Raw genomic sequence first — 26,743 nt, forward strand, 5'->3', positions numbered from 1 at the left:
AGAGGATATTATCTACACCAACCTCGTAGTGTCTCTGGTAGAGCAGACCAGGCTACCTGTTGATACGATAACCATTTCCTGGTTTCTGTTCCCACAGATTAAAAATCTTAGAAAGTAGCTTTTAGAAAGAAAGAGACTTGCCAGAAACCCAAGACCACCTTGTTCTGTTCCCCACCCAAGGCACAACAGCACTGCCTTCTATGAAGCAGATGCAATGGATAACACAATCCCACTGGACAGTTGCCCTGAGCTGGCTAAAGGCAGTTCACATTCAGGAAGACTTCTTCCTATAAAGTAGAGATAGGAAAACAGAAAATGGAGGGAAACTCCTTCTGTAAAACTGAGAATAATTCAAACAAGGCCATCTGGAGAGATTGTATTTCAGCATTTACAGTAGTTCCTATTTAAAGAAAAACAAAGGAGGCCCATTTGGACCATTTTCCTTCTCACAGGGAAAGAGAAAGAGAACCCCCAGTGCATCTATTACTCTAGATTAGGATTTCCCAAATTTGGGTCTCCATCTGTTTTTGGACTACAGTACCCATCAGCCCTGACCATTGGTCCTGCCAGCTAAGGATGATGGGAGTTGTAGTCCAAGAACAGCTAGAAACCCAAGTTTTGGAAACTCTGCTTAGAGTGGGATATTAAAATGCAACACAACTTAGAAACAGAACATGGCCTCCACATTGATTCCTCTATAGATCTGTGGGGGTTTCATAGAATCAGAGAATTGTAGAGTTGGAAAAGTTCCCAAGGATCATCTAGTCCAACCCTCTGCAATGCAGGAATATGCAGCTGGCCTGTATGGGAATCGAACCTGTGACCTTGGCATTATCAGTACCACACTCAGGTTTCAGGACAGGTTTGGTGACAAAACTATTTTATTTTATTTTATTTGACCACTGCCCTGTATATTGGCAACATTAGCAGAGTCAATAACATTTCAAGGCTGATTTGACTAGCTACAGAAATCTTTGGTTTCCCACTAGCACTGCCAGATAGCGCTCAACAGTTCTATCCATGCTTACGCAAAAGCTGCCAGGAGGGTATAAGGTTTATTCCTCACCTCCAAAGCTAAGTACAGAAACTGCAAATCCCAGCTGGCAGAGTGCATTGTTTGCCACCTGATCGCTCTCGAAACAAATTCATTCCTAAGGAAAGATGGTCCTTGGGAATGTGCCTGTGATGGGGGAGTTGTGTGGCAATTGTCATCTTGCTGTGCTGAGGGCTTGAGGGACGGTGCTTCTAGGATGAATGAAAAGCACCTGGCGGCGGCTAGCAGCCAAGCTCAGCGATCACCAGCAACACATTCTGTCCACCGATAGCAGCCAGGTAATTGGAACTGTCTTGCGCCTAGCATGAAACGCACCTTATGCACAATACTGCTTCTCATCTGCATTGGTGTGAAAAGAAAAAGAATCTTTTCGGAAGGCAACGTTGATAGCTTTTTAAGAGCTCCAGTCCAAGTGGTTGTTTACACATATGTCACTTTAATGATTACCTGTATTGTTTTTAACAGTGTTTTTTATTTTAATGTTGTATACCACCCTGGTATTTTATGATACAGTGGTACAGAGATACACTTGCAAATAGGTGAAATAACTGTTCATGTGATGCTAAAAACTACATATTCGTACATGGATTTTCCTTTCGTAATGATTATTTTTTTTTACGCCAGCAAATTCTCCTGTAGAGAGATCCGATCTTTGAATATTTATCAAGATTGGCCTATGTGGAGATATTCTCTCTGAAGGCATCAGGAGAGCACCAATATATAACCACTGGGGCAGGGGTTTTTTGTATAGCAGCTACATGTACTCACTTTATGAAGGGTATTTGAGTAAAGGGGATTCTGTCAGGGGACTGCCATCGGAACAAGGGAGGGAGGCAGGGGGGCCATTGGAATACAGAGAGCCTCCAAAACTCCTGAGGAGCAGTTCCTCTTCCAGCGGTGGGAAAAGCCACCCCTCCAGTGGAGAAGAGGGGGAAGGTGCTAGGCAAGCGAGGAAAGGGCTCGAGGATGCTACAGAGAGCCCCAGCGCCTCACCTCGCCAGGCTGGCCAGGAGGGAGGCATGCCCCTTCCCTCGCCCAGCTTGCACAGAGGGGTGAAACGCAAGGAGGGGAGGAGGAGGCTTGGGGTGCCGAAGTTCTTATGTTGGGGGAGAAACCCGAATTCTGCAAGTGACTAAGATGGACATGAACTTTGTGGAACTGCACTGTAAATAGTTTTCACCAATAAAACCTGTAAAAGACAGGTCGGAGTCCTGCCTGGTTACTCATGAGCAACAGCCACCAGCACCTGACAATTTCCATAGACCAAATGCAGAGAGGTTTGTTCATTTCTTAAATGTGTGCTGAAATGCAGCATTTCTGTTTCGTCTCTACTTATTCTTGGGGTCAGTCCACCGCTTAAAGAAGTGGATGGCCAGTAGGTTCTCACAATCTTAAGTGTTTATTCATATCAATAATGGTGCTGTTTCGAAGAGATCAATAAAATGCTGCTGTTTCCTAGTTTTGACGGTGTGTGGGGAGAAGAGAGGAAGGGGAAATCTCATTGCTTCTGTAGAAACTTCAGGTGTGCAGGGTTGGATATAACCCTTTGTTACAATTCTGGGGTGCTCCCCATTTATTAGGATCCCCTTACATGGCACCTACTTTATTAGGTATGATCACATCTGAGGCTGCTGGTGCACACTTCCGTCACCGCTCCTATGCTCTGGATAATTGCATGGCCTGAAGAATACAATAGTTGGCCATCTCCCGCCCTCCCCGGCCAAAAAAGAAGCAGCCTGATTAAGAACATCAACCCATCTCTAACTTTCGGAGTGGAAAAGTTGCTATTAAGCTAGAGGTGACTTCTTATGTGTACATAATATAGTACTATATACACACAGCTGAAGGAATCAAATATTTCTCACGCCCTTTGGGAAATGGTTGACCTTTCAGTATCAAGACCCATATTAGATGATTTCTTAGGTATGCCAGTTATCTAAAAAAACATTTTCTTCCTTAGCTGCTCTCATGAGCCCCAGGTTATAAATCTGTGCACATTTGACGCCAGTGGAAAATCTGCATCGTGACTCCCTGGAGTGACCGAAGGATATGCCAGGAAGAAGACAGAGCTTTGCTGTGCTGCCTGAAGAGGAAGAGGTCAGGAATATGGTGGTTTCTGTCATGATGTCTGAGCAAGACAGCTTCCTCCTCTCTCAAACTGGAATGCTTGCTCTCATAAACAGCCGTCAACTACCAGCAACATTCAGTTACTTGAGGCGTTCTTAGGATCACCCCCCACCCCTCTTGTTTTGAACATCTATTTTCAGCTGGATGCTTGCTATATGGTTTTGAGCTGCAAGGCTGTCTGCTTTGAAATGCGGCAACTCAAGGAGCATAGAGGGGTGGCCCTCAGCTTTTAACTTACTAGCATTCTCATCCAGCTTCCAGACAGAGGTACAAGAAACACATCAGAGCAGCACAATAATGGAACATGGCAGCTTAAGTTAGGCGTGATGCACTGCAGAGCCAGGAATAAATGGAGACAAGCTGTTTCCTATTACCTGTATCTGAAGGAAGGTCACAGCAGCTCTTTCCAGTAACAGAAGAGTCATCTTCTTGAACCTTGCCCCAAAACTGAGACCAGGCACTAACCACTACAGCAGTTACGGGTGGAGGGGAAATTGGGTTTGTGTCTCTCTTTGAATTTTTTTCTCTTTTTTGACTGCGGCAACTGGGACCTTCGCATTTCTGGCCCTGCTCCCGTGAAACTCGTGTGATCTGTGCAAGATCACGGATCTTGCGCAAGGTCACAATTTTGCATGTTTTACCCCAAAACATGCATTTTTGGGCTCTGTGAACCAGGATGTCCCAATTTAATTGGGGCAGTTGCAGGATATGCAATACTTTCCTGTCGTTTGCTGCCCCCAGCATCTTCTGCCTAAGGTAGCTGCCTCACTGCTTCACAGTAGGACAGATTGCCTAACGCAGACACTCTGAGTGAGAAAACTGCGTAAATGCAGGCTTTGCTGTTCTAAAGAACTGACTTGGAAACATTGTGCAAGGCTGTGGGTTCATGCCCCATCCAGAGTTTGAGGGGGAAAGGGTCATAGAAGAATTTTTCCCACAAGGGATGAAATATTCATTGCTGAACCATCAAAGTTACTTCATGCCCACAAAACATAAAAATAAACAAGCTAACCACAAACCTTCTTTCATGGGTCAGTAACCATATTGGGCCTGCACAGAAACGCCATACCACCTTTTTCTCAACCCTCTCTAGAGTGCACATAACTACTTAAAGCTGTATTGATTATTTTCACTTTTCGGGAAAGTGAATAAAGGCCAAGACCTCCTATTTCCAAAAAAGAAGGGGGAAGCTTCCATTAAGATCCCCAGCTGTAAGGAGGAAGATCAAAGACATTGACTTTGCCATGAGATGGGAATTATCTTAGCAGCTTCTGAGGAAGAAAAAGAGTATGGTATGAGAGCATTGGGCCTCAATGACTAACCCTTGGAGTTCTTCTCAAATGATCTGGACCCCTGAGATGTGGTGCAAATGTGATATTTCCCAATCAACATCCCTGATTATGTTGGTTTCCCGATTGTAACGAGCTCTTAATAGCAAGCAGAAGCTCACACCCTGGCTTCTCCTTCCACCCAAACTGCACACAACACACAGCTGTTCAAAGGAAAGAGACGATGTCAGGGAATAAAAGCATGACCCCAGTCCTCAATCGGCACTTTCATGAGCTACAAATGAGCAGGCAATTTGGTTCAGTTTGCTTAAAATAAAAATGGTGCACCAAAGCATAAAACAAATGTGAAATATAAAGAAACATCCCACATGCTTAAGTATAAAAATATAAATATAAACACATCTGTATAACTCAGCAAAAGGTCAGAGACATCATTAAAAAAGATTGTTCCTTAAAACGTTTCCAACAATATAATTGGGCAGATATTTTCTTACATCTTGTTGTACTGATATGTCATTAAATTGCCTGCTATTCTTCAGTTTCAATATGTTGGTTAATTTTGCCCTATAGGAATGCTTCCATGACTATAATAATCAATTGTCTACTGTAGGTGCCCTTGAGTCCGTCGCCTCCACCATTTATTGCTAGCTGACTGGCTGTTAGAAGGTGCATGGTGAGCTTCATGACCTCTGGTAAGACCAGACCATATTTCCATGTAATCTATTGAACTAGTTAGCCCAAAGTCTGCACCCTGTTATAATTTCAGTTTCAATTATTCTGCCCACCCAAATGATCATTATTTTGGGACATAACAAAGACATAGAAATATGATGTGTTCCTTGTCGTCAGCATGTGCTGGCTGTTCTGCGGGGCGTTTTGGCCCCTAAGGAGAAATGCCCTGCTACTGTCCCCACAACAGAGGAGCAAACTCTGTAAGAGCTTCTCCTCAAGAATCCAACTCAGCAGGAGGGGAGGCAGTGGCAGAGCAAACCGATTGGGCGCCTGGGGTGGCCTGGGGGCGGGGCCAGCCACCCGCAGGTGTAGGGACAGCTGCCCACAGGGCGGGACCAGCTGGGGCAGGATGCTCCGCGGGGCCTCGGAGGAGTCTGCCTGCCTGCTGCCACTCAGCTGCCGGCAGACTGTTTGGGGCAGCACGGAGCCAGCGGGCACTCAAGCCACCACATCACTCTCAGGAGAGACGCGTGGCTCAGGCGCACTGCAGGCCCCATGGTGAGTGCTGCCCAGCATTTTGTCTTTCCCCTCAGTGGTGACATCCAGGGGAGGGCCGCCCCCACCACACACCCCTTCTTCCGCCCCTATGGGAAGGCAGGAGGTGGAATGGGGTGGCACCCCTTGGTGGGCGCTGCCTGAGGCTAGTGCCTCAGCCCGTTCTATGGGTGGGCTGGTTCTGCGATTGAGTCTTGTGGGTGTTAAATACCAGCAAAATATTAATTTATAAAAGCTTTCTTTCAAAGCCTTGTGCTCACAGTCTGCTGTGGAAAGCTCTGCCAGACCCAATTCCATACTTCTTCAGGAATATCTTCCCTCATTCCATCTGGTCTAACATGTTTAAATAAATCTGGGTTGATATGTTGATTTTTAAATAAATCCATGATCATAAAAATATTATATATATTTCTCAGTAATTTCTGTTTCAGTGCTTTTATCATTAAGCTTTTAAGTTCTGCTTTCTTTAAAAGGCCAATTTTTATCAACAAGCATGGGGTAATCTGACTTGGAAGTATTGAAATAAAGATGGTCAGTATTGTCCCACTCAATGTTCCTATCCCCTATAGTTATAATCCGTGGGTTGCCACCTGATTCTGCTCCAAATGTGATTTTAAGCTGTAATTTAATTGATTGTTTGATTTATGTTTTTAATGTATCATACTTTGATGTTAGCCGCCCTGAGCCTGGTCCTGGCCAGGGAGGGTGGGGTATAAATAAATTTTAATATTACTACTACTACTACTACTATCTCTTTGCTTGTTTCTTCATATGATTTAAAAATCCTGTTTTTAAAAAGATTCTTCCATCCAATCAAATCATTATACCATCCATTATACCATTATACCACCCATTGTTGTAAATCACCCCAAAGAGTGGCATCAGCTCATTCATATTTGTAACAAATAGCTATGAGTGGGGACATCCCTGGACTTTTGCATCTATTCCAAATAAAAACAAAGTTTAGTGCATGTATTTGTTCTCTGGATTTTGCAATGCAGTTCTCCAACCAAAAACGTCCCCCCAAATGCAAAGGTTAAGCTAAAGTGTTCAGTTACAAAAACATACAAATATCACTGTGCGTAATAAGATGAGACGTGAATGTTCGTGTAGAGTATAAATATTCGGAAACGCTTGGTTCGCGGCACAAGTTCGCAAGCTGTTCTTCAGAATTGTTTGTGCATTGAACAGGAAACATATATTTTGCTAAGGATTACATAAAACAAATGCAAGGCAGTCAGGCCCTGAGCCCCTTTCCAGACTAATGGGCCCCGGCAATTTGTGCCAGCTTCTTCCCCATTTTGTCGGCCCTGGGAAAAACAAAACATTTGGTTAGTTCAGTGACATGTTAACAAACGACTTTGAAATTGCATTTTCTCTCTCTTTGTTGTCTGGCTAGATACAGCTCCTAATGGACAAACCTATTCTGCGAAAAGCAGGCTGGAACAGGCAGAGGCAGACAGGCAGGTCTTTAAGGCTGACTCTGACCAGGCCCATGAGGTATCCTGTTCTCATCCAGGCATGCCACAAAATTGATGCTATTAGTGTTACATGTGGCATCTGTGCTGTAGTTGGCTCATCCAAACCCATGGCCAGCCCGAAACAGTTTCTTGCCAAAAGAAAAATGCAAGATGGTACCCCTCCCCCCACAAAATTCCATGTATGGTAGTTGACTGGACTGGGAACTGAATCTTACTTCAACACTGGTGAATGGATAGCATCCTCCACCACACTTGAAGCAGCAAGACACACTGCAGGGGGCGAGGAGGCTATGTGGCAACAGAAGGGAATGGCTGGTTGCTCAGGAAGAATAGCCAGGGACTCTTACTTCTGTCCCAGAAAATCTGCTGCATGAGGCAGTTGCCTCATTATGCCTAATGGAAGGGATGGCCCTGCTCATCCTCTTAAAAATGCAGCAAGATTTTGCAGAAGTTGCTCCATCCACATTCCAAATATCTGGATGACGTCAATGTGCATTTTAAAAATATTTTTAAATATATCATCCTTGTTTACATAACAGTGTAAATATTCTATAATTTATATATCCTTAGCCCATAGCTGTCAAGTGTCCCTTATTCCAGCACCATGTCCCGCTGCTGTCCCTAATTGATGGATGTCCCTTAAATGTCCCTTAAATGATGTCCCTTAAATTTTCAAAGGAAGCAGCTCCTCTCCCTCCCTCCCTCCCTCCCTGCCGGCCAGTGGGGAGGGAGGCTCCAACTGTGTTGCTTGGCTCTGTTGCTCACCCAATAAGAAGTCTAAGAATGACTGGGGGGTGGAGCTTGCATGCCTTGTGTGTGGCTAGTTAATGCAAGCTGAGGAGTTTTTTGAATGCTGGACACCATTTTGTTGCATATGCTGCTGCAAACTTTGCAGTGCAAAGCCAGGCCGGGAAGCCATCCTAAGTTTAGGCTGCATAGGCCTTGTGGTGCATGTGATTCAGATTCTATTCAGTTGAAACTCTGGTTACAAAGTTGGTTGGACAGTGTTCTCGAAGCTACTAGCATGAGTTTGACCAGACTGCAGGAGGACAGGAAGACTGGAGTGCCTGGAACAGTTGAGGCTGCAGGCCCCTTATTTTGGCTGCTGGTCCCTTATTTTCAAAGCTGCTGGTCCCTTATTTTAAAATCTGTAAGTTGACAGCTATGCCTTAGCCAATGGAAGAATGTTAGAAGGCAAGAATGGGAGACGGGTTGGGGCAGTTGGTTTCAACCGACTGAAAATTCATTCAAAGGCAAATAAATGTCTTTCATTACCAACACAGTTTCTAACCCAAACATCCACGTCTCCCTCTCTCTGTCTTCTCCTTTAGCCTCCAAGAGGTGTAAAATGATCTCAACAGCATCCTTTAGTAGGACCCTCATCTTCTGCTATACATTTTGCAATGTATCTGAACGCCTCTCAAGATACTACAAGCAAATTTGACATGATGGTTCCTGGCATCAAGGAGCAGGTTTTTGTCTATGTTGGGATACAATCGGACACCATTTTGAATCAAGATGGTAGACTGAACCTTTTGAAATGGCACTAATGTTACCCACTGATTTCAAAACTGTCCTGATTTTGTTGTTGTTGTTTCTTAGCGCAACATCAGATACTTGGTGTAATCATCTGGTTCAGGCGAAATTCCAGCATACCTCAGTGACTAGTGTCCCCTGTTGTTTCCCCCAGTCTTTTATATAGCTTATCCTTTTGGGATTCTTTCAACTCATTGTTTCATCATCGTATTTAAACATGTACAAGCTGGAATAACTCATATATCAACTGCCTGTTTACTATATTTGTCCTCTAGTTGTTTCTTTTGAGTAACAAAACAGCTCCCCCTCCAGAAACAGATCGTTAAATTTAATTATTGATTATTTTCCCTCGTTGCTAAAGTTGCCAGTTAAATTTCCTTGATTAAAATTCCATATCCCAAAACCACTGTATCTATCCCAAATCTTCAAAATCAAAGCTATTTTAATTATCAGTCTCCATCTCCTAGAAACCATAATATGTATTTCAGTGGTGTCTCAAAATAAAACTGCTCAAATTATCTCCATTGGGACTCGTCGTCATCAAGGACCCACTGAGCTACAAATTGCAGCTGACAGACATTATCAGCTTTTATGATTTCCTCTTATTTCCTGATACTCTTTCATCTCTAAAAAAATGTTTGATTTTTCACTTGATTCATAGATCACTTGATCTGTTGCTATTTGCCACATTGAACAACCTAAGCATTAGCAAGTAACATTTTCTTGCAGTTTCCCATTCAGTGCTGGTGTTTTCAAAATATCATCTGCCACACACGGAAGCCGTGAGTAGACAAAGTAGGAACATTAAACATAGAAAGCTGCCTTATACAGAGTGAGACTTTGAATCCCTTTAGCTCAGTATTGTCCACATAGACTGAGATCCAATGTAGCTCATAAGGCTTTCAGACTGGGGACATTCCCCACCCTACCAGGAGACGCCAGAAACTGGCACCTCCTGCAAGCAAAGCAGTATGGGCAGTGAGTTTCATTTGGTTCTCAAAGCTTCACCTGTTGGCCAATAGTCACTATCTTCAAGGAAATGTGGAGGCAAATGGGAGGGCAGGCCCTATCATTAGGTAAAATGAGGCAGCCTCCTCAGGCTGCAAATGCTGGGTGTCGGCTGCAAATAGATTTTTCTTTTCTGGAAGCAAATAGTATGGAAATGAGCACCAAACTGGCACTACATTCTACTGTATTTATTTTATATTTTGTGAAAGCTCAGGTATAATGCAGAGATTAACAGTTAGGAAGACGTCCGGAAAATGGAATAAACTGCCATGCGAATGCAGCCTTAGACAAAAAGCTGAGAAGCACATCTGATTCCTGTGCAACTTGCTTAGCTGTTTGCAATTCCAAAGTTCTTCTTCATTGATCACACACATTTCCAACTCTGTTGTAGGGAGAATCCCGTTTTTAAATTTCTTAAGGCTTTCACCCACTCTTTTAGGGCAAAACAGGGCAAAAAGGGCTGTTAAAGAAAACTGCATTTCAGGAGCAGTCAAATGAAGTATAGAAAAGGTTCAACAAAGTGACAGCAGTATGTTCTAGCTGAAAGAAAAGATATTCTTATCTGACAGATAAAATGTTGTATCGCCTGTGCTTCAGTGACAAAAATAGCTTTGTTTCTTTTGACCCTGTCACACTGCTTGACATCCTGGGTCTAAAGGAATAATGTAATCAAAATGAACAAAGTCTTCATTCCTTCTGGTTCCTTTTAAATTGCCAGACTACAAAATGTAGTGTTTACAAGCCATACATTCAGGACAAAAGAAAAAAAATGCCTCTTTTTGAGGGTTGTGCCTGTCAGACCACAGAGGCACGAACGAAAAAAGACCTCCTCCAACACAAAGACATTTTTCACAGAGTTCTCTGGTCTGAGAGAAAAACCACTCTGGGCTGCCACTTCACTTAATAAAAGACCAGCTCACTCACCTGGGTCTGAGCAGGTCATTGCAACATGTTAATTCTTTTCAGCTTGTGGAGCCAGCCATATCTCTTCTTTTTCTCCTCAATGCAGGCGAACCAATATTTTTAGAAACTGGTGTGGTTTAGAGGCTGGAATGTTGCGTTTGGCTATAGGAAAGCCAGGTTCAAAGCCCCACTCAGAGCCAATTCACATTTTACCATTTAACCTTCAGGGTTTGTTTTTTGTGTTGTTGGTTTTTTAAGATAGAACCCCAGTTTAAATTGCAATATTCAGTACTGTCAAACATGCACACACCTTGAAGTGCCCTGGGGTTTAATCCATGGCACACACTGAAGCAGTAGCTCAGAAAATCTCTTCCCTCACCTCCATGTTTACCTCAGGGAAACCTGCCTGCTCAAATGCACTCGTGTCATTTCCAGCTGACATGGTTATACGTTTTGTAGAGGAGTAGCTCCGTGTTAGTAATTTGCAGCAAAAGTCACAAAGAATCCCACGAGACCTTAAAAATGAACAAATTTATTGTTGCACAAGTCTTTCTGAAGTCCATCGGATGAATGAAGCATTATCTTCAGTTGACGTGGTCAGCTGAAATATACATGGGGAAATATGCAAAGTGGGGAAATGCAGGTCGTCACATTCACACCATACATTTTAAACACATGACTTCCTTGAAAGACTCCTGGGATCTGTATTTAACCCCTTGCAGAGCTACAATTCCCAACACCCTTAACGAACTACAGTTCCAAGCATTCTTTGAGGTAAGCCCTGTTTTTAAAATATGCTTTAAATGTTTGGTGTGCATTTGCCTGGAACTGAAGGGCAATGAAATGCAAAAAGTACTGTCTGTGATAATTCTATTACAGCTTAAGTGTATGCAGAATTAACACAGTTCTCCTTCCCAATAGTGGTATTACAGACTATTACACTTCATGCATCTGATGAGGTGGGCTCTATTTCACATAATAAATTTGTTAGTCTTTAAGGTACCTCAAGACTCTTTGTCTTTTTCAGTGGGGGGGGGGGGGTCATTAAACTTTAAGTAACTTTTGAATCCAGGTTTTAAAAGTACAATTTGCATTTGCTGTCAGCTCCGAAGCTCACAGGGTGACCTGGGGCAACAGTCTTTTCCTTACAGTCTAACCTACTTCACAAGGTTGTTGTCAGACTAACGTAACTAATAAATAAATTTCAAAGGAAAAGGGCCTTCAAGATACCAGAAATGACCATGGGAGCTGATGATGCGAGCTTGAATTCAAAGTAGGTCAAACTGATTTGCCAGTAATCTAGGGTGTCAGTAATTGCATAATATATCGTGAGTAAAAATTCACCCTACGTTAGTGGTTCATAATGCTGGTGCCCTCAGATAACTAAAACGAAATGAGTGAAGACATTGGTCCAAGTTCTGTGGTGGTGATTTCTGTGACATGGACCATTAGCATTCATGCTGGCCTTCTTGAAACAGCAGCCAAGTTGTGCTGGTAGTGAATAACCATCTGTGTCTTACAGTTTCTCTCCCCCACTTTGGAACATAAGTTGCTTCCAATCTATCCTGATTTGTTCACACAAAGATTGCAGGGAGGTTAGATGATATCAGTTGCACTTACTGAGAATTAATTCTCATTTGTTTGTGTGGAGGTAATATTGTTATTCTCTCCCTGATGGGAGGTTTTGCTTCTGCATATGAGTCTGGCAAACCGCTCTGAGCTGAAGCATTCCTTCCTCACCCACCCTAGAACGTTCAGTTCACATTGAGTTCATGAAACATCGTACCCTGACCTGTTCTTAATGCATGGTTGACCACATCTATGAATGCGATGGTTATGCCCTTTTAGGTTTTGCTATATCAATCACTAGTAATAGTTTAATAAGGAGGTTTTCATACCTGTCCAATTCTGTGTTCCCTTTCCCAACCTTTAACCTATTGATGATTAATGCCTATATGCAACCCTTACATATGATTTGTGTTAACCAATCAGCAACAAGCACATATGTGGCAATGCTGTAATATTCAATAAAAGGGACTCTCCGAGACATGCTCGGCAGATGCCTCCCATATGACGCTTGTCACTCGTCTGTCGTTTATTTCAACCCAGCATCTCCCACCCACTCCCCAATAAAAAATTAGTTATCCCACACTTTCCAGTTCATTTTCTGTCCTTATTATTTACTTATTGAATTTATATCCTACTATTTTCTCGGAGGAGCTCAAGTTGGTGTACAAGGTTCTTCCCCTCCTCATTTAATCCTCACGACAATCCTGTGAACCAGGTAAGGCTGAGCTTCATGGCTGAGTGGGGAGAACCCTGGTCTCCCACACTAACCATTACATCACACTGGCTCTCACGAGAAGTCAGTTTTGGGAGGAAGCGCATTTGTTGCCCAAGGGTGCCAAATGAACTTTAATTGCACAACATGAATTTGCTGATAAGGGATCGGATCCCACCAGAAAATAGTGACCTTCTGGAAATGCTTTTAGACTGATTGAAAGATTAGGGTGGTTTCATATCAATCCACCCACCCTTTTCTGCCCTCCCACTGAAAACTAAACAAAAAGAATGCTATACTTCCTAACTGTCAAGGACAATATAGAAAAAATTCCTTCCAGTAGCACCTTAGAGACCAACTAAGTTTGTTATTGGTATGAGCTTTTGTGTGCATGCACATACCAATAACAAACTTAGTTGGTCCTTAAGGTGCTACTGGAAGGATTTTTTTTATTTTGTTTCGACTACTGCAGACCAACATGGCTACCTACCTGTGTCAAGTGCTTGTCAGTGCTGTCTTCCCAGGAAATCAGATAGAGGCCATTTGCAGCATGACTCTAACCATGTTTCCTTAGGGCAGGCAAGTGGAACTGGTGGCGCTCCATATTTTGTTGGACTATAATTGCTGCCATCCATGATCACTGCTCATACTTTCTGGGGCAGATGGGAGTTAAAGTCCAATAGTATCTGGGGGTGCATAGCAATTCCCAGTCTCTGATTTAGGAACTAACTCCATCCCCAGGTAAGCGAGCACAGGACTGCAGCCTTTGGATGGTTTCCTAGGAAACAACATCAATAAAACCATTCTGATGTGGTACAATTTCGTGGCCATGTTATATATCTTTCCTGTTATATCAGATGTTTTCTAGCATCTCAATGATGGCTTTTAAAAACTAAAGTAATCTTAACTACTTTTAACTAAAGAATGAGGTGTCAGACCACATGCATTCTTAACCATGCAAACTCAGCTTTTTCTCTACCCCATATTACAGGAATTTTCTCTCTCTCCATCCTGTATGTTACCCAAAATCTATAGCTATATCGGCATTTATTTATTTTTAGCTTGTGCAATGTTAAAGTTCCATGGGGCTCTGAATCTTTGTAAAACTACATGTTTTAAAACCATCTTCGGTGCCCCAGCTAGAATTTATAATTAACTACTTCCCTTAGTTTTGCAGTATTGTACAAAACCCAGCAACAACTGCACCTTTAAAGCATGCAGCCCTTACAAGACCTATCCAAGGTCAGCATGAGCCTTACCTAGAATTGCACTCCACAGAGACCTCCCCTACGGATAGTTTTTCTGCACAATAAAAGCAGATGGGGGAGAAAAATGGTAAGAAAAGAGCCTTCAGCTCCTGCAGATCTGTCTGTGTCTCTGCAGTGCGATTTGAGCTGTCGCCTGGTGCTTTGATGTGCATCCCTTTCCTTGAAATTCTAAATTGTCTCCCTTGTCATTATTTCCCTCCCCCCTCCCCATCTACTTGCGAGATAGCTAACCTCATTGTGACATCATGCACCTGCCAGTCACAGAGAGTTAAAAGCACCCTGAACGCAGCCCCGTCAGGCTCCACTGCAAACTGACGCAAATGAAACACTTCTCGCTCTCCCCGCAGCTGCCACTGACTGCTCTGACTGTAGCCCCTTAATTCCACTGGGGAGAGTGCAGGAGGGGAGAGGGGTGTGACTCAGTCTGCTCCAGTATGGCCTGGTATTTTAGGTAATCAGCCTACTCATTTAAACTGCAGCCAACATGGCATGCAAGAGCACTCGTCTAGGTCAAGGAGAAACTGTTCTCTCTCACGGCTATCGCTGGGCAGACAAATGCTGCGCCACTGAACAGCTTAGCTGACTTTTTCGAAAGCTACAGCTGCGTATCCGCTGCACACTCCCCCACTCTAACACCCCACAAGGATGGTTGTTTGTTCCTTTCAAATATTCCTTATCTTAAATTCTCTTATCCGGCCTGAGATATACGGACAGGTATCTGAAGGAGAGGAGATAAACTGAAAATGTAGGTATTACAAGCAAAAAAATAAAAAAATAAAAATCAGCAGTCAATTGCGCCACGATTCCATAGATGCTGTTCATTTGGATGGGGGGGGGGTTACTTGGGTAGGATGGGGGGAGAAAATGGGCCTTCCTCACTTCTTCACATTTACATGCTCCTGGCCACAAGATGTTTGCTCTTACATGAATGATGTTAATAGCAGAATTGCCTCTTACCTCGAGCTGCGGTTTCTTTGCACATTTTCTATTTGTCCTTCTGCTAATGAAATAGTGAGCACAATGGTACTCATAGCCGGGATTGGGGGTGGCACTGGAATCTTAAGAACTGCCTGGGATTTCTTTTAACATAGCAGTGTTAAAAGGATCTGTCAGTCTTACTCCAAATGGCAAAGGTGAGCGTAGAACAAGAAAATGGAGACAGATGAAACCTAAAACCAGGTGGATAGATAAACTTTATTCCCATTAGCCAACGGCCATAGCAACATAAAACAAGCAATCTATACAATTAAAAAGACAACAATGGGTAAAAAGGACAATCAGATGGCCAAGATCATCGTTCAGATAGTGGAGGGAGGGAACGCTAAAAGGGTTCTCAGGAAGCTGCAGTCATCATTTCAGCAGTCTCCTCAGAGCAGTCTTCACGACTCCTTTCATACTGATGACAGCAACATACAATAGAGCAAGCACCGCTGCCAACACGAAGATCAGCAGGTTGTTTTCCAGTGCCAAGCAAGAATTAGCCTGTGGTTGGAAATGTAGTTGAGGTTTCAAAAGGTGTAAAGAAAGAAAATAGCTGACTAAGAATCTCCTTTCTTGTCTGCCAGAATGGGACAAGGCAAAGAAAGCAGTGTTTTTAGGCTAGGATGCTAAATTAGTTTTCTTGGGCTTATTTCCCTCTGGTAACTTCCTTCTTCCATCCCAAAGCGCTTCTTTGGAAAGGAGGTGTGATGGCTCGGACAGGGTCCCAGAGTCCTCCCACCTCCTCCCCAAAGTCTCTAGTTAGTGCTTGCCAAGCTTTGGGAAGGAATCAGGAGGGTTGTGGTACCTTGCCAGAGCCCTCACACCTCCTTCCCAAGGACCGACATAAGAGAGTCTGTGTACTGGTCCAGTAAGCGCTTCCGCTGCGCCACCAGCAACAGCTTTCTTTGCAGAGTATTAATTAAGTCCAGTGCAGAGATTCTTGTTGCAGTACAAGCTCCAAAGTCTCAGCAGCAAAAGAAATAAGGACACAGGGAAGCCTGTCTTTCCAAAGACAGGTTTATTGCAGAAAGATAACAGAAATACCTCCGGAGCTTTCAGACATTTTGCTTCACGCCCAGCACTCCCCAGACAAGCAGAGAAAACAAACACTCTTTATATACTGAGCAACTTAACAACTTAACGAGCTTGACTTCTTAAAGTCACATTACATTGTTAATTTGCCAGCGTCTTAGGTTTCACACCCTAACACCCCCTCTCGCTGGCAATACAAAAACAAAAAATTACTTCAGACCCATTTCTTCACAAAAGTTTTCATGCCGCTGAAACCCAAGTGGTTTTGTAAAACCATCAGCTTGATTTTCATGACTGGGACAGTAATTTAATTTAACAATTCCTGCTTTTACCGTTTGACAAACATTTTGAAAGCGGATATCCAAATGTTTTGTACGACCTTTAAACTGCCCATTTTGTGCTAACTTAAGACACGGTTGATTATCACCCCATACAGTGATTGGAGTGATGGCCTTTTCATACATCTCTTGTGCCAAGCATTTGTAAAATTCTAGATCTCTACATAACTCAGATAAGGCACAGAACTCAGCTTCTGTTGACGACAAAGCAATCAGGTTCTGTTTCTTGGATCTCCACCCAATCAGAGAGTTACCAAATTTTATTACACAGCCAGACACTGATTTTCTATCTTTTAAATTTGCCCAATCACTATCTGCCCAACAAGTAATCTGTGCTTGTCCTTCCGAAGATAATTCAAGGCAAAAATCTTTGGTGTATTGTAAATATCTTAACACTCTTTGAATTCCTTTCCATGCATTTACACTAGGTTTTGAAGCTTCTCTGCTGAGTAAGTTAACAGCGTAAGCAATATCTGGTCTACTCCATTGCGAAAGATGAAGTAAGCTTCCCAGTGCTGACTGAAAGATTTCAGCACGCTTGAATTCAGCACTATCCTTGAACTCATTGTCTTTTACAAAACCCATTTCCATTGGTGTTCTAACACCTGCACACTCCGTCATGCCAAACTTTTTCAACATTTGCAATATCTTGCCTTTTTGATTCAGTAGAAAACTGCCATTTTTGGTCCTATCTATCTGAACACCAAGATAGACCTTCACATCACCAAGATTCTTAACTTTGAAGTGTTTATTTAACTCTTTGGCTAGTTTTTTTACTTGTTCTTGTGTCTTTGAAGTATAAATCAGGTCATCTACATAAACAAGCAAAGATTCTTGAGCATCTCCTGAACCTCTGAAATATAAGCAATTGTCAGCCTTGCTCCTGCTAAAACCAATGCCTACCAAAACGTCATTCAAACACTCATTCCAATTATGAGCAGATTGCTTGAGTCCATAAATAGATTTATGTAGTTTCCATACCTGATTTGATTTACCAACTTTCAATCCTGGCGGTAGCTCCATATAGAGCTCTTCAGCCAAGTCTGAATGAAGATAAGCTGTAGAGACATCAAATTGATTCACTTTAAACCCTTTCTGAGCAGCAACTGCTAATAGTGCCCGTAGGGTTTCACTCCTTGAAGTGGGTGCATAGACTTCGGAATAATGTAACCCCTTTCTTTGTGTAAAACCTCGAGCTACAAGTCTTGCTTTGTACTCTGGTTTCCCCATCGCTGTTGTCTTTAACCTGTACACCCAACTACAACTTACTGCCTTGGCACCTTCTGGCAGTTTGGTGATGGAAAACACACCCAGGTCTTTCATAGAATTCAACTCCTTTTGCATGGCCTCACGCCACCTACTGGCCTCCTCCTGGGGTAATTGCTCAACCTCCTCAAAACTTTCAGGTTCACAATTTGCCAAACCAGCCCAAACACTAATAGCTTGGTACCTTTCAGGAGGTTTACCTTTGTTGGCACGCTTGGAACGCCTTGACAGTTCCTGCGATGTTCTTTCAGTTTCCCCCTCTGACTCAGAATCACTAGTCGTCACCTGTTTGTCACTAGTAGTCACCTGTTTGTCACTAGTAGTTGAAGAACTTTCTGATTCTGACTTTACACGTCTCTCTTGCTGTACAGGTGAACTTTTAGAGCTAGAAGATTCTGACTTTACAGACTTGGGTGAACTAGACAATTTCTCACCCTCGTCCTTGGACTCAAATTCCTCAGCCTGTTCTGGAACTAATACCTGCCCTGGGGCCTGAGTTTCATTGTTACTGTTCACCACATCAAATAGTATGTCAGGATTTCCATGGATTTTATTCCAACCATCCTGTTCACAAAATTCCGCACTTCTGCTGATTGTGATTTTCGTTTGATTGCCTTCTACATTCACAAATCTCCAACCTTTTGTGTTTGCTTGATAACCACAGAAAACCATTTCTTTAGACCTAGGATCGCCTTTCCTACGTTGTGCCCTAGGCACCAGCACATAAGCACGACATCCAAAAACTCTTAGATGATCAATTTTTGGTTTTTTTCCAAATAGCATGAAGTAAGGAGTGTTGCCTACTGTGCTATTGTACACTCTGTTAAAAGTATAATTCGCATACAGTGCAGCCTCAGCCCAAAAACTCTGTGGAAGTCCAGAATCAAACAGCAGAGCAGCAATGGCTTCCTGTAATGTTCGAAATTTTCTTTCGGCAACTGCATTCTCCTGTGGTGAATAGGGATTGGTAAGTCTATGAACTATACCTTTCCTTTTTAACCACGTCTCCAGCGTGTGGTTCACATATTCCCCACCACGATCTGATTGTATTTTACGTACCCTGGTGTCAAATTTACATTCGACTTCTTCAGTCCAATCCATCAGGATGGAAGCTGCTTGTGATTTTTCTTTCAGAAAGAAAACCCAACTAGCTCTTGAAAAATCATCCACCAAAATTTGCATAAATCTCGCACCTCCAAGCGATTTGACTGGCATAGGGCCACACACGTCTGTGTGCACAAGTTCAAAGGGTTTCTTGCTTACTCTATCAGATCTAGGATAGTTACATGTCTTAACCTTAGCATGTTTACAAGCACAACAATCCAGAAAATTTGGACAGGGTTTAATGTTACACTCCGCAGCTAAATCTGGCATCTTGCTTACATACTTAAAGCATATATGAGCTAACCTTCTGTGTAGTAGATGTACACAACCTGTATGAGGAGCCTTATTTACACACTTAGCTTGCGCTTCACCTGTTGAACATCTACCTGCTGCTAACTGCTCTTCATCCAAAACAAAAAGCCCATCCTCACAGGGAATTTTAACTAACTCCTTCCCCTGTTTCGAAATGGTGCACACATCATTTTCAAACTCAACCTTAAAACCACTTTTTACCAGGCATGACACACTCAAAAGTGCATTCTTCATTCCTGGAAGAACAAAAACAGGAAGGTTAGTTTGCAAACAGTTAACATAAATTGTGCCTTTAAGGTTCATTTCTCGTTTACTATTGTCTGCTATTGTCACGGTTTTTGCAACTGGCAATGTCTTGCAGTTCATCAAGCTGCCACTAGATGTCGCTGGAACTAAACTGTGACTTGCTCCACTGTCAATGATCCACTTCAAGGTTTGTTGGCTCCTTTTAGGACTCTGTTGTGCTGCCATTGCAGATAGTCCCTTATCAGCCCCTGCTCCCCCTCTGGATCGTTGATTCTTGTAGTTCTCACGTCGTCTTCCCCTGTAGCTCCGGAAACTGGCCTTGGACTGTTGAAATTCCTGTTGCTTTTCTGGACACTTTGCTATCAAATGAAACCTGCTGCCACATCGAAAACATGACTTGCTGGCCATAGCAGACACTTGTGAGGCTTCCTTACAGCTCTGCCTGCCAGTTCCCTCACGCTGGGAATTATCTGAACATCCAACGCTTGGGGTATTTGAATTATCAATACGTTTTCGATGATGTTGATATTCTTGCTCACACAATCTACCAGTCACATAATTCATATTCAGCTGGTCCTCTGGCAAAACTTGTAAAGTTAGTACTAAGTTTTCAAACCCTGCATGCAGGCTGCTAAGCAGAGTATAAACTTTAATATTTTCAGGAAAATTTACACCTAGAGATGACAGTCGGTTGAAATACTCAGTCATCTGTGACGTGTGTTCAACCACACTATCCCCTGGCTTCAGTTTCAACTCATACAAAGCACGTATAATGTTCACCTTCTCTCCGGGCGTGGCTCTATGGTGAATTCGCCTAAGAGCTTCCCAAATTTCAAATGCAGACCTTAAATTTTCCACATGAGGTAATTGGGAATTGTCTATCGATACCATCAACATGCATCTAGCTTTAGTGTCCATTTTATCATGTTCCCTGTTCTGAGCATGTGCAGCAGCCTGTTGCTCTGCTGTGGCATCTGCTGCAACAGCCACAAACGGCTTTCGCCTCTGGACATAGTCAGCCCACACTTCTTTGGCTTCCAACCAGACTTGAGCCCTCTTAGACCACTGCACGTAATTAGCAGAGTTCAACTTTGTAAAGGGAACCTGGAAATTTTCCACCGCCATTCTTGGGGTCTGCTGCTACTCCCTCTGTGTGGCCTTGCTTCTCTTTCCCCTTGGGATTTGTTTTACTCACTTTTCAGACGCCTCCAGCCTCTCAGTTCCTTTAAGAGCTGGATTTACGACCAAGCCGGTCTTCTCTCATCGGAAAGCTGCTTTCACTTTCTCTGCACACAATACAGCTGTAGAAACGTAGAAGGATCCATAACCTAAGAGAGTCTGTGTACTGGTCCAGTAAGCGCTTCCGCTGCGCCACCAGCAACAGCTTTCTTTGCAGAGTATTAATTAAGTCCAGTGCAGAGATTCTTGTTGCAGTACAAGCTCCAAAGTCTCAGCAGCAAAAGAAATAAGGACACAGGGAAGCCTGTCTTTCCAAAGACAGGTTTATTGCAGAAAGATAACAGAAATACCTCCGGAGCTTTCAGACATTTTGCTTCACGCCCAGCACTCCCCAGACAAGCAGAGAAAACAAACACTCTTTATATACTGAGCAACTTAACAACTTAACGAGCTTGACTTCTTAAAGTCACATTACATTGTTAATTTGCCAGCGTCTTAGGTTTCACACCCTAACACCCTAACCTCGCTTAGCCAGCTTTGGGAAGACAGAGCAGGGTTGGCGGCGGAGTGTCAAATTTAGGCCTCACACAGAGCAACGTATTAACAAGTTCAATCCATGATGGGAAGCAGAAGGCTGTGCTCCCCCTTGAGCTCCTTGGAGAAAAGGCAGCATATAAACGTATAGTAATAATAATAATAATAATAATAATAATGTGTGCCTTCAGTCTCTAGGGGGTCCTCCAATCCCATAAATCTTCTTAAATCATCATACATCATATGCAGTAAAAACCATCTACCATATATAATATTATATACAATAATTATCATTGCATATCCATATATATTATTGTACTTTTGGTTCGTATACAGTGGTAGAGATGGGCAAATTCAGTTTATCTCCATTTCTCACTTTCCTTCTCTTAAGTTCAATCATCCACATTTGCATTTTCTTTCTTTCTTCTTTTTTTAAGTCCTTATGAAAATTCACCAGCATTTTAGTTCAATTGTGTCCTAATATACTCATGTTTGATGCCATCTTACTAATGTACACATCTTTGCAAAGTGATTCACTCTAACTGAATGCATTTTTGCCTGTTTTTCCACTAATATACGCATTTATATGCACACTTTGCTCCGGTATCTACATTTTTGTATGCATTGTTTGACTGGAGAACTGCACTGCAAAATTCAGAGAAGTGCGCATTTTACACATGGTTGGATTTTGGTTCACACATTTGTTTTTGGACAGTGTAAATTAGGCAAGTTTGCCTTCAAGTGTGAACCGAATAAAATTTCTCTCCTATCCATCTGCAGTGGCTATATGATAATCTTTGTTTCTTTTAAAAAATCTTTCCTGTGGCAAAAGACTTCATATTTAATTAAAGTTGTTCTTCTCATAATGTTTCATTTCCAATCAGAATGTATGCAATTGGGTATTGGTGTATAATTAAACTACATGGGGAGGACTCCCCCCCCCCCAAGGGCTTGCAACACTGTGGCTGCCGTTGGGAACACAATTGCCAGAAAGTGCTTTCACTCTACAGAATTGCTCAGTACAGTGGTACCTTGGGTTAAGAACTTAAATTGTTCCGAAGGTCCGTTCTTAACCTGAAACTGTTCTTAACCTGAGGTACCACTTTAGCTAATGGAGCCTGCCACCGCCACCGCACCACCGCCACACGATTTCTGTTCTCATCCTCAGTTAAAGTTCTTAATCCGAGGTACTATTTCTGGGTTAGCAGAGTCTGTAACCTGAAGCGGCTGTAACCCGAGGTACCACTGTATAGCTGGGGGGGGGGGAACAGACCATCATTATTAACAAAACTTGCATTGCAAAGTCTGATTCCAGCGGTCACTTCCACTTTGAGACGTTCTATGGAAAATATCTATTTCTTTGCTCGCTTAAATAGGAAAACTGTGGCCAGCTGTAATTTGAAATGTATCAAGTACTGGCCTGTAAAAAAATGAGGGGACATAAGACTGCAATCCTATATAGGCCTGCTCAGGAGTAAATCCCACTTAGTTCAATGTCACTAAGTCCGATGTAAGAGTGCATAGGATTGCAGTCTAAAGCACTAGTCTGGAGCTTAAGAATACAATTCTATTTCCATCCACAGAACTCTTGTGCAGGCTTTCTCCCTCTTTTGCTCACCTTCCCTCTTTGCCAAATCCCTGTAATAGAATGAAGGTGATGTTGCAGCCAGCGCTCAACTATACAAATGGCTTGTAACATCCACAGTCATGTGAATTTTCAGACATTCTGGTAGATGCTATTTATATACTGGAGAGTTTGCTTAGTTCATGCTAGCAAACCCCTTTTATAATTTTGTCAAGGGTGAATTGCTGTTTAACTGCTAATTTGAATGGGGAGTGGCAAACACCTCTCGTTCCCTAAAGGTAAAGGTACCCCTGCCCGTACGGGCCAGTCTTGCCAGACTCTAGGGTTGTGCGCCCATCTCACTCAAGAGGCCGGGGGCCAGCGCTGTCCGGAGACACCTCCGGGTCACGTGGCCAGCGTGACATAGACTTGGTCAAAATGCTGTTGGATGCTTTAGCTGAGATTCCTGTATTGCAGGGGGTTAGACTAGATGACCCTTGGGGTCCCTTCCCACTCTACAACTCTATGATTCTAAGAAGGAAAACACTCCTTTTTAAAAAGAGAGAGAAGTGCATTTTGTTTACACAGAGATAATATTGTGGGTGACATTAGGCTAACCACTTTTTCTCAACTTCTCTCTAATATAGAATGTTAACCTACCTTATGGTCTTCAAATAAAAACATCTTGGAGATCCTGGGCCACAGGGAGGTTAGGCTGGTCTCAACCAGAGCCAGGGCTTTCTTGGCCCCGATCTGGTGGAACGCTCTGTCACAAGAGACTAGGGCCCTGAGGGATTTGACATCTTTCTGCAGGGCCTGCAAGACAGAGCTGTTCCACCAGGCCTTTGGCCAAGGCGCAGTCTGACCCCCTCTCTCCTTCTGTAATTTTCATAGAACTCTAACCCAATGGCTGCCATTAATTTGATTCTGAACTTATTTTAGAATGTATTTCAATTAATTGATTGTGATTTTATGTAAACCGTGCTATTTTTACTGTTGTTAGCCGCTCTGAGCCCGGCTTTGGCCGGGGAGGGCAGGATATAAATTTGTATTATTATTATTATTATTATTATTATTATTATTATTATTATGGCTGCTGAGGCAATGGAATCAAAGGCACCTTGAGCTGATTTGGCAGGGTGTTTGTGTGTGCCATATACGTACTAACTAAGGAACCAACCAACAACCAAACAGGACTGAGTAAGGTTGGTTGTCAGAGCTGCTTAGACTTACTCCAAATGTATCTATTCAGTTGCTGTATTGCATCAGTGCTTTAAATAGCCAGGGAAGCTTCCAGCAAATGCATTGGGGGGGGGGAATAAAAGAGAAGATACATGACAAAGGGAGCAAACGGTTGATCAGCTAGCATGCCTCTGAATTACATTGTTACCCTAGATTGGCGCTGATTTGAGGTGTTGGTGGTTACCCTCATGTGGAAAGAATGCAGAATTTGGTTCTCCGAACATGCTTTCTTTTGAAGTGGGGTGAAGAAGAAAAAGCCTTTTCTATTTAAACAAAGGGAGGTCAGTTGAAGTTCATCCGATTCTCATGCGCACAGCACAGTGGAAACCCCACATGCTTGGTCCTTCATGGCTGTTGCTGGCTCAGCCTCCTTGTCTTTGGCTCTTCCCCTTTTTAAGCATCTTTTTTCTCTTGACTTCTTTTTCTATGTTTCTGCCTTGCTGCTCTTGAAATAACCCAGTTATGGAGTCCTCTCATATTATCTACTTGTCCTGCAATTATTGCCAGCAAGCATAATGGTCCACTTATTTAAAAAGCCCCAATCATGCGGAGAGTCATCTATGTGCATACAGTTGTATGCACAGAAGCTCTCTTCAGACCTTCAAATGAAGACACTTCAGCCTTTAACAACCATACAAAATATCAGCCTGGGTGATTGTTGGGCATGGCAACCTATATGAACCTAATGTCACTCTATGAACCTGTTGTTGCAGGCAAAGAAGCAGTGGCAGTTGGCACCCCATTAATGACACAGGAGCCTAGTATGGAATTGTAGCTCAGTTGAATATACTCCAAGTATCTTGTCTAGCAAACAGACAAATTTTGGGATATGCCCACCACTCTGCCACTGATAGCCATCAAGCTCCAAGGTAGCGGTGAAGCTGTCACAAACCACAGTATAGGATACCGGATCATATCAGTATTCCCAAAACAACGGAGTTGTAATTTCTTGACATTTTGACACTTGAGTGAACATGGAAAGCCCTTAACACAGCATGTTAAACTGAAAGGTTTTTTGCTAATTTAATAAGTTCTCAAGCTGAGGCAAATTAAATGAACGAGCCCTCTCTATTTCACTTGTTTTAGTCATGAAAGAGAACGGGGATTGAAACAAATGAGTTCTGAATTAAAATTCATTATTTTTCACCCCCACCTCCGCTGGAATGAAAGATTGATATGGTCTTGAACAGACTCTACAAGACACAGAATTGTTAAAGGGAATAGGAGGAGAGAAAGCAGTAAAATTAACAGATATAAAATGGGGGTCTGCTGTTTTTATTTGTAACTGAACTCTGCATTCCTATTGTTTAACTTTTGGTTTGCATTGTGTATGTTTCTGAATGGCAGATTACAAATACTTTTAATAAGTAAATAAATAAAAAACAGAGCGGCAGGGTCTGTAAGTGTGATCCCCATCACCTTCTCTCACATTTGACCATTTCTACACAAAATGAACATTTGCAAGGGGTTCACAGAACTTAGAAGAGCTTTTATGAGTCTTTTCCTAAGTGATATCAGCTGACAACATACAAATAAATCCCCAGAATTCTGTTTAGAGTCCTTCATCGTTTGCCATACAAAGCCAGAGCCCATTCCACTGTGTCCTGGGTACCATATAAAGGAGGATACCAGTATAACTTTTCATGGTATCATTATCACCTTGAAGTAGTGCTACAAAAGGCATTTCCCAGGAGATGCAATCTGCATGGCTGGCACTGAGAAGCGTCAGCAAAAGAGGAGATGCGTAAGCTGCGCAAAGACAACAAAAATGAAGTGTACAAGTTGTGCCAGGAACAGACCCAAGACTGTCAGAAGTGAAACTTTGGGCTTGTGTCCTGCATGCTCATATTCCAAATGAGCATACCAGGACTTGTTTATTCCACAAGCTGCCTCCCATATTTACATCTGTGCATCACACAGACAGCTTTGTACTAAAAGTCTCTGTGCTGCTTAGTCACAAGGGAAGCCTATGCTAGCCTGTAGCCTCAGGTGAAGTGATGCATAGTTTCAAATATGAAAAACAGAAAAGAACATTAAAGCTGTTCTTTGTGGGGGGTGGAGTTAAATCCTTCCTGTGAAGCATCATATTCTTGCTTTGTAGACTTATTTTTCCACCCTCAAGTTGTTTGCACAGACGCAATGCACACATTGTACAAATAATATAACAAACCTCCGATTTGTTATTCCGATTTGCCTGCAGGATGTTTACATGTCTTCTCATTAATCATCTCACTATTTTCAGTGCATTTCTCCATCACTGGGGAAAATTGTTTTCCATCTGTAGTTTTAAGTGGATTTGTTGTGCCAGGGCAACAGAGCACTTTAATCCACTTTAAATGTACAAACCTAAATTTCTGGTATGAAGAATAACGGCAGTATGGAGGAGACCACGGTGATTTTTCAGTAGGAGTTTCTAGGCAAGCACAGGTGAAAAGATCTTGGAGAAAGGAGTGACGTCCATGCAAGCTCTTTGAAGACTGATGTCTTCTCTCTGTCCATATCATTATCAGGCTACTGAAGCCTTACAGAACTTTGCCGTTCCTTAGAAAGAAACCCAAAGGAAGGAGTTAAGTTCTGCTAAACACTTGTACTTTGATCAGCTTCAGCTAGGGCAAAATAAGAACTGTTTAAATAGCTCGCTCAGCAATTTATCTGAGAATCTTGAAGCAGCATGCTAGGACTGCAGTCTTCAGACATAATCTACCTAGGAGATTAAGATGGCGTGGCTGCGGGATAATCTTGTGAAGCCATTACATGTGTTTACTCCCCGC

The 26,743-nt window shown here is 42.7% G+C and overlaps 3 long non-coding RNA genes across 6 annotated transcripts in view; 2 read left to right on the forward strand and 1 right to left on the reverse strand.

The window, feature by feature from the left end:
- The window catches only part of LOC310676071, a 113,821-nt gene that overhangs the window by 34,251 nt on the left and 52,827 nt on the right, over positions 1 to 26,743 (forward strand). The gene's annotated exons all lie outside the window — the stretch shown is intronic.
- Positions 909 to 8,972, forward strand: LOC310676734. Its single transcript, XR_014510709.1, has 2 exons — positions 909 to 3,151; positions 8,510 to 8,972. It is a non-coding gene; the product is annotated as an uncharacterized lncRNA (long non-coding RNA).
- LOC310676733 lies at positions 5,668 to 14,361 on the reverse strand. Of its 4 annotated transcripts, none has more exons than XR_014510705.1 (4): positions 14,166 to 14,361; positions 13,397 to 13,684; positions 11,017 to 11,226; positions 5,668 to 7,007 (listed from the first exon to the last, which is right to left on the reverse strand). It is a non-coding gene; the product is annotated as an uncharacterized lncRNA (long non-coding RNA). The 4 variants fall into 4 exon arrangements; XR_014510706.1 differs by having other exon boundaries at positions 11,005 to 11,226; XR_014510707.1 differs by having other exon boundaries at positions 10,936 to 11,226.

The sequence above is a fragment of the Podarcis tiliguerta genome (assembly GCF_965153285.1).
Source record: "Podarcis tiliguerta genome assembly, chromosome: 4".
NCBI classification, from domain to species: Eukaryota; Metazoa; Chordata; class Lepidosauria; order Squamata; family Lacertidae; genus Podarcis; species Podarcis tiliguerta.